Source organism: Grammomys surdaster, unplaced genomic scaffold (genome assembly GCF_004785775.1).
Source record: "Grammomys surdaster isolate TR1022 unplaced genomic scaffold, NIH_TR_1.0 188, whole genome shotgun sequence".
Taxonomy (NCBI): Eukaryota; Metazoa; Chordata; class Mammalia; order Rodentia; family Muridae; genus Grammomys; species Grammomys surdaster.
The window spans coordinates 15371363-15393048 of record NW_021604633.1 but is presented as its reverse complement, the minus strand read 5'-3'; the positions used below and the strand labels follow the sequence as shown (position 1 = coordinate 15393048).

At 36.5% G+C, this 21686-nt stretch overlaps 1 protein-coding gene and 1 long non-coding RNA gene across 7 annotated transcripts in view; one reads left to right on the top strand and one right to left on the bottom strand.

The window, feature by feature from the left end:
• Nucleotides 1-21686, bottom strand: part of Immp2l (inner mitochondrial membrane peptidase subunit 2) — a 796480-nt gene that overhangs the window by 576532 nt on the left and 198262 nt on the right. The window lies entirely within an intron of this gene.
• LOC114622432 lies at nt 5210-18673 on the top strand. The gene is made up of 4 exons (XR_003711591.1): nt 5210-5356; nt 10077-10139; nt 16505-16639; nt 18385-18673. It is a non-coding gene; the product is annotated as an uncharacterized LOC114622432 (long non-coding RNA).

Here is a 21686-nt window from a genome sequence, read left to right as displayed (position 1 = left end):
CCCTCTCTCCCTCTCTCCCTCTCTCCCTCTCTCCCTCTCTCCCTCTCCCTCTCCCTCTGTGTGTGTGTGTATGTGGTACGTCAGTAGAGTGTGATGTGTAAATGTGTGTGTTTGGTGAGTGTGTGTGCTGTCAAGGTGTGGACAATGGAACATTTATGTACTGTTGGTGGGAATATAAAATGATGGCGCAGCTACAGAGGCAATATGAAGTTTCCCAAGAAAGCTATTTTTCAAAGATTACCATTTCTGGTAACAATGTCATCTCTAGATAGTTGCCCAAAATAACTGAAATGAGATGCATAATTAACTATTCATATGCATATTCTCTGAAGCATTACTCATAATAGCACAGATACAAAATCGACTTAAATGTCTATCAGATGAATGGATAAAGAAAATGTGGTAAATAAATATGTGGAACTATTATTCAACACTAAAACAAGAGGAAACCCTAGCACATGCCACAATGTGGAAGAACCTGAAAGATATTGTTCTAAATAAAGGAGCCAGACCCAGAAACAATGAGGTTTCACGACTCCTCTGACACTAGGCATCGAATGCAGTCAGTCATAGAGCAGAAGGTGGAATGGTCATTACCATAGGCAGGGGAGAAGTAGAAGTGTGTAATTGTGCAAGTGGGTGAACATTAAGTCAGTCAGGAAAGCTGTTGTACAGTACCGAGCTCATAGAGACAATACTGATGTGCAAACTGCCTACAGTATAGTACGGAAGAAATACCTCAAATGTTGAAGAAATACTTCAAAAGCAATCTTATTTCATTTTCAATTTAAAAAACCAATTTATATTTCTTGAAAATAGAATAGCATAAATCAAGGGCAAAGTACAAAGGAGAAGGGGAGGGAAGGCAGAGAGGGGACAAGAGCAAGGCTGGTCCGTACAGAAGGATGACAGAGGACAGAGAAGGGGCTTAATACATATGGTTTCTGAGAACATCCACAGTCAACTGTTTTGCCTTTTCAGGAAGGGAAGATCCACTAGAAGAGACTCACTTGTCTTCTTCTCCATCAGATACACAGCATTGGATTTTTAACTTATAAGACCTCTAAGGCATTGTAAGAGCCTTGTGAATCTTGGTCCTGATGCTGGCAAGGAGGGAGGAACACAAATGATAAGACATTGTCAGTGAAAACTAAAGCCCAAAGAGTTGGACAATATGGAGAATTCTTGTTAATCTTAATGGTGAAAACATGGCCACAAGTGTATGGGAGAATGTTCCTGTCCTATCCTGTAACTACGCAAGATTAAATTAGTTTTGATTTTTGATCACATTTTTGATCAACAATTCAAATTGTTAATACCAAAATGACAATACTTGGAAGACATAAAATGAGAAAAATGACTATTTTCTGGACTGTGGGGGTAGGATGAATACTTAAGGTAGTAGATATTAACAGTGATGCAAGGGTCTGATAATATTAAATTATACACAGACAACTACATAGTGTTGTCTAAATGAAATGATTTCTGAAAATTTAGAAAGGTTATCCCACACACAGAAATTGGTAAAATACTATCATTTTTTCTTTAATCTTACTCATAGGCTACTTAGTCATCAACAATGTTGAATTCACAATGACTTTAGTTTCTTGAAACTTGCCCTTTTTCTACTGAGGCTTCCCACACATAGGAACTTTCTGATTCTTATTACATAGGTTATGAAATGCTCTCTCCTGAACCCAGTGTCTCTTGTAGCATTCTGGGTCCTCTGAGAGTTTCAAACTTTGAATAAGTGCACCAAGCACACAGGAAGAGTCACAGGTTTACAGACTATGTTGGGCAACCCTGAGGATGAGTTTAAAAAGAGGTCATCTGATCCTTGAATTCTGAAGGCACAATTTTAATCTCTATTTTTATTTTCTTCTGAAGAGCACATTTCTCTGTTTTGTCTTAAAATAGTCTTTCTCCATAAACACAAATCATATTTGTGTGAGAAAGACAAATGATGCCTATAATATTGAACTAGTACATACTAACTTAATTTCCTCGAAGCATTCAAAATATTATTTATAATTTGTTCATTTTCATATACTAAATTTGAAAATACTGGGGATGCAATGTCTCACTGCCAGAAGGCATGACCAACCTTTTGACACTGTATTAATGGTGTCATCTATAAAGTTCATGCTTAACAGCTGCAAAGGATACAAAACACAAAAATGTTTTGTGTACATTGATAACTTTCTGTTGGGCTACATTTATATATATTCTCAGCTTCATATGGGCTTCTGGTAGGCTACAGGTTGATATATATATATATATATATATATATATATATATATATATATATATACATACATACATGGCTGAGGAAGTAGCTCAGTGGTAAAGTACCTGACTAACAGGCAATAGGTTCTGCATTCAATTACCAGCTGTGCAATTTTTTGAAATAACATCTCTTATCTATAAAGTAACAATTATCAATGATTCATCAGATAGAGTGAAATGAAGGAAGAGAAGTAACATTACATTGGCTACCAAACTTACTTTAATTCCTTACTGGAAAATAAAAAGGAATACTATGAATATTCAGAAAATGTCAAAAATACTATAAAATAGTATTTAACAAAACTAAGTTAAATTGTGATTTAGAAATGCTATAACTGGATCTTTTTTTTTTTTGTTTGTTTGGTTGGTTTTTGGAGACAGGGTTTCTCCGTGTAGCCCTGACTGTCCTGGAACTCACTCTGTAGACCAGGCTAGTATCGAACTCTCGAACTCAGAAATCCGCCTGCCTCTGCCTCCCAAGTGCTGGGATTAAAGGCGTGCGCCACCACCGCCCGGCTACTATAACTGGATCTTAAAAAAAAAATCTGCAACAAAATTGTTCTATTTAAATACTGCACAGTTATACACAGTACAACGTCAGTCGGGCACTTCTAGTCCAGTAGGCATCCTGGATGTGGTCAATTGAGTAACTACATATAGCACAAACAGGCACTGGTGCAATGAAATACAGTATAACATACCCTGAGCTAGTACTTTCAATATTTTATATATCATGCTTTTTAAAGAGTCATCATTCAAATGCAACTAATACAAAGAATAAATCTGACCAATACTCCCTCTTAAATCTTATGGAAAACAGAGTATGTCCTCAACTGAATGCTTCGTGTAACCTTCTTTGGGAGGGCCTTCATTCAAACTAGATGTTCAAGATTTGTGTAAATGTGTCACTGTAAAGAAATGGTTTCCAAGGCTTTGCTAGGATGACTTCACACCCTCACTGCCCATCTGCAGCACAACTGCACCTGAATCCGTCTACTTGATGACGTTCCAGAAGACTGGGATATCTCCACAACATTTGGAAACATACAACATAGGAGTCAACAAACAAGTCAACACAGAACATTTTAACCCACAAACATGCTGCTTCTGGATGAAGAAGAAAAACATTTTAAACAGATTTCTGAGGTAAGTTAGAAGCAAGGAAGTAAACTCGCTGCGTGTTATTAATTCAGAAGTTTATGTTACCTCAGAGCACAGTTAAGCAAGAATAAATGCACAGGCAGAAAGAGAGCAGTCATTGCTTGAGATAACAAATGTGAACTCCAAACATGGAGAATGTTAGAATATTCAGACTTCTTCAAAGTTGTTCTTAATTTTAATTTTTCAAAGGATTTTTAGTTTCATTGTGAAGATGAGGGTTTATCTGTACAGCTAACCACCTATTTTTGGAGAGCAATAAAATAACAAATATATGAATCAGGTTAATAAACCTGTGATAGACAGGAACCAGCCACAATACTACAGGTTTTTGTTTGTTTTGTTTTGTGTTTGTTTGTTTTGGGTTTTTTTGTCATTAGGCTGGAAAAGATAAAAGATAACTGCCAAGGCCATTCATGTCCACTATGTCACAATAGAACTAATGAAAGTAAAACAATCCAGTCTTACTCGGGATTCCTCTGAGTTGTTTGTTTGTTTGTTTGTCTGTTTGTTTGTTTTAAGAGTACCATAAAAATACATCTCTCAGGGAGTCCTCCAGAAGCACTTAAAAGTTATTTTGAAAATTGTCAATGCAGCTGGAGTTCTTTTCAACTCAGCTGCAGGTTACAAAGAAATATTAAAGATGCTTCAAAACTGATGTAATATGGGAAACATAATTTAAACAATATCACTGCAATCATGACGTGCTATTGAGAAATCCACAGCAGCGAGAATGGGGGCTGGCTCTCCAAATCATGATTAGAAACGCATGCATGTGATTATGTGCAGTTTTCCCTAGTAGGACAGTAACTATCCCTCCTGGCTCCTTATTGGTACAGGAATTATTTTAGAGACCACAGTTTCTAAAAAACAGGTTCTTCTAGAAACAGGTTCTGTAATAATAATCCAAAATAAGGCAGGACTCTGAATGAGTTTTATAAAGGTCAGGTGTGCTATATCTTAAGGTAACCACTGGATACCATGTATAATATATGTACATGCCCATGGGTGGGAAGTTCATAACGCAGAGAGGCAAGACAAATAGGTATATCGTGCATCTGCATATCTTGGGAAGTGATGTCGATATTTACTTGACATTAACCAGCAAAATAACTGGTGTATCACATTTGAAAGCAATCATTCCACAAGAAACTTCACCATGCCCTTGGACTCACTAACCATGCATAGTTGTCACAGATATAACAACAGCCAACAGTGCATCATTCTTAAAAGGGAGATCATTGTTTTATTGCTTAGCTCCAGAAAACACACAAGGACACTAGCCATTAATAACAGGGAGACAAAGTCATTTGAATTTTACATTAATAAGGCCTTGGTAAGATTGTAGAAGCCCTTCTTTTTTAAGCTGCTCAGAATGTGTCTTGTAAAGTGTATGGAGAGTTAGATACTTTCTCATCTATTGTGAAGCTGTCATATACAGTCACATATATCAGAATTTGAATTTCATTAATAAGCAAAACAGAGGACACTTATGCTCCTGTAGCACATTACGTGACAAGTACACACTGATAGGGTGGACTTTGGGCTTCCTAGGCAAGAGCTGACATAAATTCAAACCTTTCTCAATCAGTAGAGGATAAAGCAACATTGACTGGAACACAGGGACCGTCCAAACAACAGCTTGCTTCTAAGTACAAAAGCAAATACCAAAATCAGTCTTCTTCTTCAAATACCTATCACTGCCTTCAAGAAGAGGTAGGGATGTTCAGAAGAAACAACCCTAAAGAGAGAAGGTGACAGCGTGCCATGACACAGTCTAAAGCCACTTCTAGAAAGAGAAGGCATGAGCCACTAAAGATTAAGCAGTTAGATCAGAAGAAGGGACTTGGAAAGGCCTGGATGACCTAGCAATACAACCTCAAACAACATCACTATGGAATGGAGAAAATGTGTAAGTAAGAGGACAATTTTTAAATTGGTTACTTTAAATTTTATTATTTGAAATTAAATTAAAAATAATTCCATCACTTTCTCTCTTCCTTTTCCTCCCTCTAATCCCTCTTTTCCACCCCTCCCTCTTTCCCTCAACTCCCAAGCTAAGCAGGATTAGGCCTGGTTAGTACTTAGATGGGAAGAGAAATTTCTTTAGAAATCATACATTACAAATGTAAAGAAAAAATATGTAGGGCAAAAAGAACTTTAAAAAGGAACAAGCATATGGCTATTCAAAAGTTGTGTCATCCAGTAAGGGAAGAGCAAAGCCATGCTATCCAGTAAGGAGGCCAAAGCCATCCTGTTCATATACAGCAAAAAGAATATGGAAAATTTAAACTAGAAATGTCACAACCTCCCTGGCTGGGAAAAAAATGAAATCACCAACCAAACAATAAACCATAATATAAACAGTAAAGTGAAAGCTCAAGTAAGTGAGCTGATAAATACTGAATTCACCAAAAATATAAGTTGGAACAAAACAATAACATTCAAAACTAAAATATCCACAAGCCAAATAAAGAGGAAGGAAGGGAGGGAGGGGGGAGGGAGGGAGGGAAGGAGGGAGAGAGGGAAGAAAAGGAAGAAAAAAGACAAGAGTTGATTAAAATTCAGAAAGTAACAGAAGTGCAAAATCACATTAAAACAGAAACGGGAGTACATGATTTCCAAAAGAAAAAACAAAAACATTAAAGGAAATACAGAAAAGGGAAGTAGAAAAACAGCAGCCATCAACCAAGTGCATAAAACAGAGTAGAAGAGAAGGGAAAGGGCCAGAAAAGAAAAGGTTCACATGGGAGTGAGGAAAGAGGGCCAGCTTATGTTTTAAATAAGGAAGAAAAAGATTTCCCAAAGGAAACACATTAAGTGGACTAACACCCGACACCGGAGACTTACAACTCTAACCTAATAGTTTATTAAATTATTCAAAAAGATGAAGGGGCCAGAATCTACAAAATGAAAGATTCCTCTAAGAACCATGGAAAACAACCTGCAATAATTAACTCAAGAGAAATATTTACAGCACAAATAACAGATGAACAGCTAATAATACACACACGTGTCACAGTAGGAGTAAGTAAATGTTCAACTGAGCAGGCAGCACAAGCAACAGTCCCAGTGCTCTCAGGCATAGGCAGATGTGAGGCTAGACTGGTCTAACAGCAAGATCAAGGCTGACCATGCTTACACAGCCAGACCCTGTCTCACAACATGATACAAAGCAAACAGACACACACCAAAACAGGTACAATGATTAACATGTGATTCATACATGAAATATATAAAGAAAACCAAAAAGGGATGTCCAACACCACAAAAAAAACCCAAAAAAACAAAAACAAAAAACAAAAAAAAAAACACTTAAATACAGATAAAAATCAATATATTCTTATATTTTACAAATGAATTTACAAAGTCTATTCATTTATTCTTTCTTTCTCTTCCTCCCCCCCCCCCGTGTGTGTGTGTGTGTGTGTGTGTGTATTAACTGATGACAAAATCTATGTACTCACATGCTAGGCAAAAGCTCTACTACTGGGTTATATATTTCCAGCCCACAACATTTAAATAGTTTCCTGATACCCTTATATAACATTGAGCAGTACATAAAATAATAGTTTATCAAAAAGCAACACTACTAATACCCATTAAAATCTGCATACACTTTTAATTGCACTTATATATCTAGAACTTACTCACACATGACTATGAAGAAAACATTCAAGAATGTTTACTAAAATGCTGTTTATATCAGTAATAATGGAAAGGAGTTAAATTTCCATCACAAAGAAAATACTTTAAGAGATTAGATAAGAATTAGAAGAATGGAGAAATAGCAATATTAGAAGAATAGATAAACAGCAAGAGGAGCCATTTAATATATCCTGTGTTTGGTAACCTCTACTGTTAATTTTTTAAAGGTATATATAAAAGTAAGAACAATTTGATCCCTACAAAAAACAGAAATTATATATCTCTATTTAGAGACAGAGGGTAGAAATAGATACAAACATATATACATAGATCAATAATGAATAATAGATAGATGACTGTAGGTAGTACACAGATGACAGATACTTAATAGATACATAAAAAGTTAGTATCTAAAATGACATACAACAAATGAAAAATATCTGTGATTGTTCTAAAGGAAGCCAAGACCATCGTACTTTGAAAATAAATGTACAATTCTTGTTTGAATTTTATCATAAAGGGAATCATATATAACTGTACAATGTTTTATTTCTAAAACATCTAATAATTTTGTTTTATTTCTAAAGTAAGTATATGATAAGAAAATGGTATGTTTTGAAATGCTTTAGACGGTTTTAGAATAAGATGTGATCCATTTTTCAGTCTGAGCTGTATTTTTTAGTTTTGAAATGCCCTTGGTTTTAAGGAGGACTTATCAGTACTATGTTTCAATTCAAATATTCTTTTTTTTACAATGAATCTTCCGTGGTTTATCTTATCTACATGAGCAATTCAATTTCAAAAGCATTTTCAAATTTCTGAATTCCTAATATGCCCTTTTCATACCTACACACACAGGACAGACCCTGCATGATTCTGAAGGATTATCTTGTTTAAGGAAAGCTATTTCTTCACTTATCACCATCAAGCCAAACACTCCCATTTTAAACATCATACCTACCCACTACATTCATGTCACTAAAAGTCAAATCGTCTTACGCTGCTGATCTTTCAAGTTGGTGAATTTCTTCGAAACTGTGTTCTTCAGTTCTCTTTTCAGAATTTTGGATGAACAGTCTCTGAAAGTGGTACGTTTAAGTAGACTACCAAAACAAGCCTTGACTTGGCAATAACAAATAAATAAGCAAAAATGTTGACAACTTCAGATCACCAGCCCCATCTGTACTCAAGGCTGGTTGTCCCACTCACTTCAAATGGACATTTGATTTTGCTATGATCTGGTGAATAGTAACAGTGTAGAAAATTATTAGTGTTATTTAGGAATATCCAATGGTCATTACAGGATAATCATTTTTCGATTATGATTTTTTTTGTTTCCCATGACTATGTAGCACTAAATTAGGGCATAATATAAAATATATAGATGGTTGGAAGGATGGGTGGACAGATGGACGGATGGATGGATGGATGGATGGATGGATGGATGGATGGATGGATGGATGGATGGATGAATGGACAAAAAGTAGGTAGAGAAATGGGAATGAACCAGACATTCAGCACAAACAATTATGACCTCAAAATAGTCAAACCTAAAGTGTCTGTCTTAGTTACCTAAAACACCCAAAGAAATGGCAAAACTAGGGTCAAGGGGATGGTTCAGTGCATAAAAGCCCTTGTCTACAAACCTGAGGCCTGGAGCTCAGACACTCAGAACCCACATGTGAAGAGAGGTATTGGGAACACACCTCCTATAACCCAGCCCTCCCCAGAGTGAGGAAAGCAGGGACAGGAGAAGGAGCTCAGAAGCCAGCTACCTCAGTACAAACTGCATGTGCACACAGCAAAGCAACAGGAAGGACACACCCTTAAAGCAAAACAGAAGGTGGGAGCCAATTTCTGGAAGCTGTTGTGACCTCAAGGCAGACAAGACACCAACATACCCAACACACCTAGCTTTGTCACACACAGATAGCAAACCTGGAGGAAAAGGAGGAGGAGCAGAAGGAACAAGTGTGGCAGGAGGAAGAAAGAGAAATCTCAATACCAAGCACCACTGCAAGCAGATTGTGCTTTGTTGCCAAAGCAGAGAAGTAGTTACTGCACCAGCAAACACTCAGTACAGTCCTGCCATGGAAAGGGACATGCTGGGTTAGAAAAAATCACTGCCAAACATAATCTAGCTGGAGATTTGAGACATACATACACAGGATGTATACACTACAGGGCAGCCTGTGCTGTGTTAAGTAGGTGAAACAACAAACCAAAAAAGGTGGGGAAAAGGTAGAAGCAATCAGAAGCCTTTGTAGAGTAGCCAAGTCCCAAGTTGTGACATACAAGACAGAGTTCTGTAATCAAGAGACAGAGGCAGAGAAGATAGCTGTTGAGCTAAGTACACAGAGTTAAGGGGTAAAACAACTGGTGATGTCAGCACACTCTGCATGATAGAAGAAAGAAGCAAAGTGCACAAAGAATTGTTGTCAACTCTCTTTTTATCACATTTACCTCCATCTTCTTTCATGACTATTAATTTTTAGAAAATCATTTAGAAAAAACTACATTCATCTACACCATCAAGCTCCTGGTCCAGTAAATTGGTTTCAGAGATAATTGGAGCCAGGTATTATGACTCATCAATTGACTGGGTGAAAAGAATTAATGGATAGGCCATGAATCAAACAATCATCTGTGATAAAAACCACTTAAGAAGTTACACTGATCAATTCTATTTATGTTAATAATTAAGTCATCATAAGATCTCACAGCACGAATTCAAAGAAAGGAAAACTACTGCTCTTCATTTACTGTCATGTTTTTAAACACTACGGCTAATTTTTGTTATAATGTCATCAATTCTATGAAGGATTACTGTCCTTATTTTATGAACAAAGAAATCCATCTTTGAATGAGAAAGAACTAGCAACGGGGTATGTGGGTAAGTGGGTGTGTATATGTACTTCATGATCTTTAAATGGCAATAAGCTTTCCCAAAAATAAATCTAGTCAATGTGGTCATTTGTTTTCAGATCAAGAGTATTGTCCCACAGGTCAACGGCTACATTTTTATTCTTGATCCCAGTGCAGTACAGGTGAGTTCCCTGGGTTTTATTTGTATAAACGATTCTTCCTTCAAACTAAATTACTGTAAAAACACTTACCACAAAGGAAATTGCTAACAAAATCATTATCTACCTCAGTACAAGCTAATGTGATTACTTTCAGGAAACAGAAGCAACTGAATTACATAATAGAAATATTAGTTTAAAAGGTCACTGGATGTCAGAATGCATCATTTTACAAAAGGGTCCTGAGACACTATTCATCAGAATTATACTGCTTAGAACACCAAGTCCAACACCATGACTCAGCAAATCCCTCTCTCCCTGGGTTCTTTTCAGCTCCAGTCATGCAGTTCACACCAGGGCTAAAAGTTATTCTCTTTCTGAGACATCTCCCTTCTCTTACAAGGAAGAAGAAAAGACAGAGGCCCGCCTAAGTTGCTCCTTAATAGCAAACAAAGCCTCTGCTTCAATATGCACCCAATCACCTCCACTAATATATAGATATATGCCCAGATGTTAGCTAGAGTGGGGCCAGCTTAGACCCACAACCTCATCTAAGAGAGACAGAAACTAAGAAACAATCCAGGTAGAGCATTTTCCCGAAAATCATCAAACAGGCACTGTTCTCAGCCAGACAGAAGCTCTTCGGTGCAACTGAACAAGGAAAGGAAAAACAATGGTTGTCATTCATCAGCTTCAAACATACACTTTAACTAACACCTTCTTTCATACATGCATGGTCAAGGATTTGCAGGGCAAACTAGAATTACTCACTGGTCTTCTGCAGTACACTAAAATACTTTACAAACACTAGACATAACATTCAAAAATATGCCAAATCAGCATACTTGTTCTTTAAAAGAATCATGGGACGAGCATGATACACATCCTTAAACTGAGCACTGTGGAAATGGAGACAGCTCTATCTCTGTGATGTAGAGGCCAGTCTACATAGTTTAAGACCAAGCAGAATGACTGAATGAATCCAGTCTAAAAAAATAAGTTTTTTAAAGAAACCACAACATCAGAAGGACATAATATACCCTCAAAAGGTAAACTGAGATTAGCAAGCAATTATAATTGTTGAAGTATTGATCCTTATAGAATATTAACATTTTACCAGATTATTAATAAGTTATAGATTAATACTTACCATTCACTACAGAATCCCAAATATACAATCTACTGTCTGTAACGTATCAGACATAATATAAAGACCCTTGTAATGGGAAACAATAGAAAGAAAATCTAGATGTCTGAATGTTTTCTTTGTTGAAACTCAAGAGTAGCATGTTTTAGACTAGAACATGGCTAAGCTAGCCACATGCCTACCTAGTATGCACTAGACAAGTCTTGGGTCCAATCTCCAACACGACATAAATGACTAAATTCCCAGTACTCAGGGGGTAGAGGCAGGAGAATCAGAAATCTAAAGTCATCCTTGGCTACATAGAAACATGTTTCAAAAAAGAAAAAAAAGTATTTTTTAGTAATATATATGAGACAGAGAGTAGACTGTAATAACTTAAATTTCCATGAACTCTTAGGATTTTCCCCCTCTGTTACAGACCTTTTCCTCTATGATATAATAGCTACAAGATAATATAGTTCCCATTAACTTTTTTGTATCAAAAAGAAAAAAAAATCTGGAATTAAAAAAATAGATGTTCTAATTTGTTTAAAATTAAATTATATCTTTTTTAGGTTTTACATTTTTAAATGTGTATTTCAGCCCATATGAATTGCTGTAAAACATATCTCCAACATTAAGCACACTTTAAAGTGTACAGTAGAACTCAAACACATAGAAACCTCTTGAGCTGAGGCTCCCAGAATGAAACAAACAGAGGCCCTGAATCCTATAATGCCATGCACTGGTATAACTCTGGAAAGTTTATACAAGCACAGGGAATTTCATGCATTGTTTCTAGTGGTGAAAACTAGCAACAATCTAAAATGTCTATCAACAAGAAGAAATAAAAATTGTGAAACAGCCATACAAGAGAATAGTGCATAGCAATTACAGTAACCTCAGCTACAAAAACCAGAAATAAACTTCAAGTACATAAAGATATTGAAAGAAACCAGACACAACAGCATACTTACTATGTGATTCAATTTATACATATTTCAAAGCGGGTAAAACTAATCTGTGGAGAGCTAGATCATCTGGATACCACAGTAACAGAAGAGAATATGCAGAAGCCAGGCTCTTCATCCTGATCAATGAGGTGGTTCTAGGGCCACTGTTTTTGGAAGAATTTATCTAGCTGTATGTAAGCTTAGGGTATGTACATGGTTCTATTTGCATGTTGAAATTCAGTTTAAAATTTTCACATACAATATGAGGTGCTACAAAGAATCTTTTTAATGTTACTTTCTGAAACTTTTTGAACATTACTGTTCAAAACAAAATGCTTTCTGATGACCGCTGTTCTAAGAAGTTACATGATCTCTTATGTAATCTAACCTTTCAGTGATAATTTTAGTGACCAACAAATCTCAGATGTTCTGAGGACAGCTTTTAAAAGGACCTAATAGTGAAGGCCCTCATCTGAAGGCCAGCACTAGAATAAGATTTTATATATTGTATTCAAATGATAAATATTTATTGTGAGTCTACTAAGAAAGGAACAGTGTTGTGGTTATAAAAGGAATAAATAATATCCAGTAAACACCCTGGAGGGAAGAATGAATGAAAATCAATGTAAACTTTAGTGTGTAACACACAAAATTATGCATGTACACACACATACAACAAATGAGACTTCAATCAGTCTGAACATACACACATGAACACACATAAATATGAAAGGGGAAGTAACTGGAAATAACTATTTCATTATGCTTCGAAGTAGAACTATTCTCAGGATTAACTCTTCTAGGTAAGTCTTCATAAATAAATCTTGATAACATATGAAATATTTAAGCATATGCTGAGACCACAAAGGATACAGCTGGAACCAGAAAGGCAAGCTCCTTGAAGAAAAGGATTAGCCTGGTATTTAAGAAAGAGCTTTAGGTAACCAGAACCATTTTTGAAGTGTTAGAAGAGAGATTTGATGTTGGATTGTAAAGTGGAAAAATAATTTTAGAAGCAGGCTAACTTTGATCTACAAGATCCTTCCAGAAATTTATTTTATGAATAGGGATTAGTAACTGAGGATTTTTAAATATACTAAAATATCATATATTTTAAACTGTTTGTTGATTTCACATATATACAAAGATGATAAAGGTCATAAAAATCTTATTCTGGTAATCTGACTTTTGAATTCTGATGCTGCCTTCTAGTGCTTTACAGTGCTAGGACAGTAACACATGCATGTTTAGACCAGATAAAATTTTAGATTTCTATATAAAGCACATCAGTCTGTCTGTACTTTAAATACATACTAAAATATGTTAATTTTGCTGTGTTTCTAAGAATATTAAAATCGTTATATAAGCAATCATTTGCCTGCTTGAACAGAAAAATTCCAAAATTTTTCTTGAACCAAAAGTCCAGTACTACATGACTTATTAATTTTATTGTCCTTCTGGAATAAAAACTGCCCAAACCCAGAAAAACCACTGAAACATAAACATGCTCAACTTAGCAAAAATTCAAACAATGGAACACAATAGCAATGGGACTCTGAGCCATTGTTTATTCCTCTTCCTAGAGGTTTCAAATTGGGGCTCATCCATTAAGCCCAACCAAGCAGAAAATTCTTGCAAGTGCTCATTATACATGACAGACATTTCCAGAATATCTTCAACAGATACTGAGTGATTGTATCCATTCTAGATTCATTACTTTCTCCACGTTATAAAAACTATTTTCATTCTAAAATAAAGAGTTAAATCTACCCAGTCCTGCATGGCCGTGGTAGGAATGGTATGACATGGTCACCACCTCTGAAACAGAGCCAGCAGGGTGTGAGCCTCCACAAGTGACAGTGGTTGATGTGGGCATAAGGCTTATTAATACACACACACATATTTTACTTCATGTTCCTCCTTCAGGAAATATTCTCCCTGCCAAGGTTATGGGGAATGTTCTCCTTGCCAAGGGTAATGGCTCCATGATAACTAGGAACAGCACAAGTCTAGGAGTCAAGGGTGTGTCTAGGCCTCAGCAAAATGGTAAATGCTGAGACCTTCAGGCCAGCACTTAAGCTGTGGGAAAGAATTCTGAAAAAATGGGTTCAGGACTATATAATTTCTCAACTATACAAAATTTATGGATGCAATATGAATTATATAACAAGCTTCAGTTATCTAAAAGAACAGAGGGAGCTGCACTATGAACCAGCTTGGTGGTCACAGGGCAAGATGCCACCCAACTCAGTTTCTTGTTTATGCATACAGAGACAGGCAGATTATTGAGTTCAAAGACAGCCTGGGACAAGGGGTATTTAAGTGTGGTAGGAATGGTAATTTCAGGGCAACCTTTCACCCAGCAAGCTTATTCTCTGCATTTAACAGTTGCAGGCAGATCTCTGAATTCTTCTGCAAATGTTAAAAAAAAAAAAATGTGCTTGATTGTTCTTTCAAAGACCAAGGAGAATGTCTGAGAAATGCAATGTAACACAAGCCTGGGAGCAAGGCTGGAGTCCCACTTAGAACAACCTCCTCTTGAGAGCTAATCTCTAGGCGGAAGGATTCTCCTGAAAGGCTCTATCCTATGAAGGTCTCACCTTCCAGTGCACTGCCACAGTGAGGACCAAGCCTTCAAAGCATGAGTCCTTGGGAACAAACTATATCCAACTGGAACCTGCGGTGTTCCCTGTGACTTGAAGGGGCAGGGTAAAGGAGAAGCCAGCCTTGAAGATGTTACTTTACTATTCTAAGCTATAGATTTCTGTTCTGCAAAGGAGAGAAGCTCCACTATCCCATCAAGTGATACAACTGTACCCTTATTGATCAAACCAAACCACTAGGGATGGCCTTATATTTTCTCCTTCTCTACCCACTTAACTACCACCAGTGCAGCTAAAATGTCCGCATAGTACCTCCAATAACACATTTCAATCCATTTTCTCTCTGCTTCTTAAGTGCCTAACTTCCATTTTTGCCTCCATCCATTTTCTTTTTCCATAGAGAAGTCAGTTAGTCATTCTGCTATCATTCTGCTTAGTATCACCAGGAGGCTGGCCTCCACCCTACTAATGATCACTGCCTTGAAAACCTCAGCCAGCTCTACCCTTCTTCAGCTTTGCCCTTGTGGAGCTGCAGGATCTCACAGCCAGTATTGGGGCTTTTCCATCTGTCCCTCACTGCCAAGCTGACTCCTGCCTGGCTTTCTGGTAGGGCTGCTGCCTTCAGTTTCCAAGTGGTATCTTCTGAGAGTCTTTTCCTGAACACCATACCTAAAATGAACACTCAGTCTGCACCCCTGTTACTCTCTGGGTCACAGTGATCATACTTCTTCCTCTTCAGTATATTCCAAAGCTGGTGTACACTGAACAAACTAAAGACACCACCGGCCTGGAAAGAAGCACCAAAACAAGGAAAAGCCACCAAGGTGTGACACGTTCACACTAATTGGGCATTAACAGGTTTCTTATCTTCCTATATTTCATCTTTAACAAACTAAAATATCAGAAGAGTTGTCCATAGGTAAAGTAATCGCACACTGTCAGAAACTGATACAACTGTTCATAAGCAGTCAATTATCTTGGGAAAAAACAGAAGATCAAAGAGGAAGAGAAAATAAAGTACTTGAATATATTGAAAACTGAGAACAAGTCAGTAGTTGTGAACATAAGGTGCTATCCAAAAGCACCGGAGACACACCAAAAGCAGGGAAGGTCTTTGGAAATGAAATTGAGGCAAAAACTTTTGAGTCCCCAAAACCCTGGGGCTTACCTCAGGGGTGAAATAGAAGTAATGCTGACAAGTACAAGAGATAGCAGTAAAGTCTACACCTGATAATTTCATATTTCATACAGGGTTTCGCCTAGTATTTTCCTGAAGAGACACATCAAGCATAAAAATGGAGATTTTGCAATAAATCACACAGGAAGTTCCATACATTTTAAGAATCCAATCAATTCCTGTTAACGAAGGCTCAGACTGCTAGCCGTGCAGTATTACTAATTTAAGGTTAAGGTTAGGTAAAACAGCACAGTAGACGGACTCTGCTGGCAACTCGTTCCAGTTGTACTTCATTAGGAAGCACAATGCACTCGGCTCCTTTTATGTTGGTCACCTGAGGCACAATTTGCTAGCCGGTGTTCTACAATAGCAGCTGTTTGCAATAAGCCCCATGTTGCAGACACATTACACTGTCTCCTGGGGTTTACAGGATGTTGATTCCTAAAGGCCAGATTTAACACTTTGGGGAAGAATAAAAGACAGCAAGTACTACAGAGGGAGAAATAATGCATGGTATTTGATTATTTCAGAATGGCAACATATTACAGGAATCAGTTACCACAGAAACTGTGATCTGTAAATGGCCCAGGTGGAATATGACAGAAAATAACTTGCAAACCCTGAGTTGACTTGTAGAACATGCGAGGAGACGCCATGGAGATGAGGTAATTTAGCTCTGGATAGTGGTACTAACTCTATTTAAAGCATTAACATCCCAACCCAAAACCATGGCTGTGGGCAACAGGCCTCTACTGGAATGCTGTTTACAACAAACAACACAGTTGGAGGAGTCTCCAAATTGAGGAAAATTTTACCTCCTCCCATTAGACCAAATAGATCACATGCTCCCACAGTAGCAGAATCCATCAAATTCAACTTCTGGATCCCCAGAAATATTAGTCTCGGTTTTCCTGTCCAGATTAAATACCTGTAATGTATTTTACTGTACTATCTACTGCAAGACATTTTATGTCGTTTCAGTTACCACTGTTCTCTTGCTGCTATAGACACGTCAGTAATGCAGACTAAAGCCAAACACAATTACATATGTAAAAGGCCATTGGATGTCTTATTAAGCTAATTCCTATGGAAGAAAAATTACCAGCACTGCCTAGTAAATTAGATTCCTGGGGATTACAAAATAGAAAGCACCAGCTAGAAGGATATACTGGCACTAATAAAGTAAAGAATTAAAGCCAGATTGACTCAGGAGCTTGTAATCTAACCTCTGCCCTTGAAGATTTCAGGAGAAATCTGGCCACAGTGGGAGAGAATCCAGCAAGCGATGTGAACAGCTGTTACATCTAAACCATATTTAATATATAAATTGAACCTTTATATTCTATGTGATCAACATGTAAAGTACAATTTTTAACTAAAAAAAAAAAAAAAAAAAAAGACCGGCCAGAAGGGTAGTCTCCATCCTGAGGCTCATGTTCTCTTCCCCAGAGAAAGCGGAAATGCCTGGCCTGCGTCAAACTGGACCCCAAGGAATTTTGAAAAATATTCTTCAATAACAATACTGGTAGCATTTATAGGTCTCGATATCCATGATGGTCTTCTGAAACTAGGAAGATAGCAATTAACTCATAGGTCTTCCCCTGGTCTACTTAGAGAAAATGAAGCATTTCTATTACATCCTCCTTGATGTTGACCTCCAAGCATTTTGTTGACTAAAAGCAAAGAACTTCCTCTACTATCTTTCTCTGTGCCTACCTCAAAGTCATAAGGAAATTCCTAGAACGAAATTCAAAAGAATATATTCTTCATCAAATCTTCTTTCAAGTCTATTTCTTTCCTTAGTAGACTGAGTTCTGTGTGTACTGGTTAATACTTTATAAGCTAGGGAATACATGCCAAACACATCAGAGGCTTTCATTTCCAGATAGAGTTTACTGGAGATTTTCATCATTTTCTATGAGGAAACAAGGATATGCAATGTTACAGCACATGACCAGAGCAGAAGACCTTCCAGAGGGCACACTGTGGCAGAACACAGAATTTTTTATTTCAATTCTACTTTCCTCGAAATTTTTGGTGAAACAACAAATTAAATAAAATTTATTGCTAATATTAATAACAGTAAATCATCTGACATATATAAGCACTTATGTTAGGCTGCTGCTTTTAGGTATTGAGAAGGTAATCAAAATGAATGAAATATAATTTTCAGCCTCTATGAATTTTTCATGAAAGTCACAGCAGTTTAGAGTGTTGGACTAGACTTCGGCAAATGCTATTAATTAATTTACTCAGGTGACTTGCTTTTTAAATTTCAACTGCTAATGTTGAGGGATTTTTTTTCCTCTAAACTTGAGTCATCCACACAATTATTTCTTGATTTTTATGGAGTCATAAGAGCCATAATTATGTAGATGCTGGAATATCAGGTATTATTATTTAACTGCAGAAGAAGAACCATGGTCCTGAGAGGACACCAGGATGGAGTTACTGGCTGAAGGAAAGAGAGGGCACTCCATATGGCTACGGGAAGTTATGGAGGAAAACAAAGGCCAGGAAACACTGGATTCTACCAGCTCTCTACTAGCCAACCTGAAGGCATCCTTCTGCCTCAACCTCCTCTGTCTTCTTTTGTTACAACCTTCTTGATGTGTAAGCCAAAAAGAATGTCTCTTTTCGAACACAAAATTCATAACCTCTGTTTCACCAACCAAAACCACAACTCACATCTCATCCACAGGAGCTCAAGACAATATTTATCCTATGTTGACATAATCTACTTAATAGGCAAGACAATACATTACTATGACATTTAATAAACTATAGAACATTAAATGTGCATGCATATCCATATTAATCCAACCTATCTTCTATAATTAGTAATGTATTATGTTAACAAAAGTCATAAGGCTATGAATCCCTTCAATGCAAGGGTCATCTTAGTTTTCTAAGAGGGTAGACGATAGCAGTCCTTCATCAACAGAGGGAATACAAGGAGTTTACTAATTTTTGAAATCTTACACAATTAGCCTTAGTAACAACAGTATTTTATTTCTTTTCAACAGAGTAGTTTCAGTATACAAAAGCAGGTTTTAATATAATAATTTTTCTCAGAATCAAAAATTCAAACCACTGACTTTATAATCACCACAGAGACTTTTGCATGGCATCCTTTTGATCTATTTTTAATTGTGCCTGAGTCCACACCACCCTAAGATCCTCAAGCAGTCTCCATTTGCTTAGACCAGAACAATGAACACTGTAATTTTTGAGGATAATGTGAAAAATGAACTGTGAATTCCGAATCATTATATTTAATATTATTAGGTTAGTGGCCAACTATTACATTGTAAGAGATGAAAGTGTAACCAGAATTGATGAGGAAATCATAATCCTAAAACTTCTAGCCACAAGCTGCCATTGATTTTGATGTAAAACTAGAAACGCAATACATGTTTCCTCAATTCAATGCACCAGGGAAATGGTATCTGTGATCTCCTCCAACACAAGAACAGGTAGCTACTCTCCCCTGCATTACTGTACTGCAGACAACTCCCGATTTAATATGAGAAATGAAAACTGGACCAATTAATCACCAGCATCATTGTATCATCAAGTTCTATGCTTATTCTTGACAAAAATCTTTACAGTTTGACCCAATAAAATTTCAAATGAGTGTTAAGAGAAAAATTGTTAAAGGAGTGGCTATAGTAACATAGACTAAAGAGAGAAAAACCACCCACTTCCTTTAATGGATCTAATTGCCTCATTATTGTGTTAAATTGCAAACCATGCAATCCAAAGGAGTATACCAGGCATATTATCCATCTCAATTTTATGTGCCTGTGCCATGTATTGAATGTCTATCACTCTAGACTTTTTGTCTATATGTTTCAGGACAGCTGCTAGATAGAGCCTCAATACCTCTTGTTTGATTTATTAATAGAAAATTGGATCTGATTGAATTACAACTGCTCATTGAAATGACATTTGTTGACTTGAACATCAGTTTTACTTCAAGGCAATGGCACTTGACAGGGAATATTATATTTCCTTTTTCTGTACCATTTTTAAAAATAGCTTTTGATATCAACCTATGTCCCATTAAGAACACCAGAATATCCATAATACTGAGATATATGAGTAAAAACATCAATTCTAGCCATCAGTCACACTTTAAAATCGTTGCACAAACACCAGAAGCATAAACTCAACTGGAATATTAATGCTTGCCACGATATGGGGTGAAATTGTTATTTTAAAATATCTTATGCATAAAATACAAAGGTGGCAATGATGTAGACAGGTATACTAACAAAAAAATGATTATAAAACAGAGAATGCAGAAGTTATGACACAGGGAACACATAATATTTGACCAACTCAAAGCTGCTGAGAAAAGGCAGGCCTATTACATATTTGTATCTGTGATAGATAATTTTGTCAACTTGATTACATTTAAAATCACCTAAGAAACAAACTCCTGGGAAAATCTGTAAATATTTCCAGAAACACCTAATTGAGACAGAATACCCAACCTGAATGAGGGTTGCATCATCCCAAAAGCTAGACTCCTGGACCCAAAGAAGAAAGCTAGCAGAAGAGCAACTTCCATCTCTCTCCTTCCTGACTGAAGATGCAGTGTCACAGCTATATCATCCTCATGCTAGTGCAGGTAGCAGAACTCAGACCAGACCATCTTCCATGACAGACTGTATCATTACACGGCGAGCCACAGTGAACACTCCCTTCCAGATGTTGCTTTCTTCAAGTCTTTTGTCACAATAAGAAAATAACAAATATGCATAGAAATGCATTCATCTTCATCTCAAAAAAGAAAAATAATGATCTTTCAACGATTTCATAGAATAGTTGGAATAAAACTCTTGGCTAAAATATTAAATGAGGCATATAAGCATTACTATAGGCATTCTATAAGGAGGATTTTAGGAGCATTTATTTAAGTACAAGAAGAGAATTATCAACTGGAACAACTTACTTCACAACTATGAAGTCTTCTAGTCAAGGGATTAATCACTAAACATTTCTAGGAATGGTATTGGCTTTTTTGTTTGTTCTTTTCATTAAATATACACAATTGTGTCTCTTTAGTCACACTGTCAAGATATAAAAGACATTTTAAAACCTTTTTTTAAATACCACACAGCAATGATCCCTTAGAGGCAACAACTTTAGATGGTGCTTAAACAATGATTTTTTTCCTACAATAACAATTTTCTTTAAATTCATTTACAAAACCTCACCACACAGCAGGAAGCATAATTTCCTGGTAAGCAACAATAAAGTAGAATTAACTATCCTCAAATGACTATGAAATTAAGTCAGCCATATCAGATTAAGATGACCATAAATGCAGTTAAAAACATGTTAATTTACACAGCCCCCTAACCATGTTTAATTGCCACATAAAAAATCCTAAATGCATTCCCTTTCCTAGCTGTTCTGTCCTTTTACAAGCAGAATAGTGTCAACTGAATAAACTTGCTTTTCCTAAATTGTTTTTATTTCATTCATCTTACTGGAGCACTCACAAGCTCTAGCCATAATGCCTAAATATTTTTATTAAACACTGTTACTAAATCCATCAAACTGATTTTCATGTGATAAGTAATGCCTCAAATATTTAGCCTTAAGCAACATGAGTCATCAAGACAAATGTAAATAAATATATATATTTAATACATTTGAATACACACACACACACACACACACACACACACACACACACAC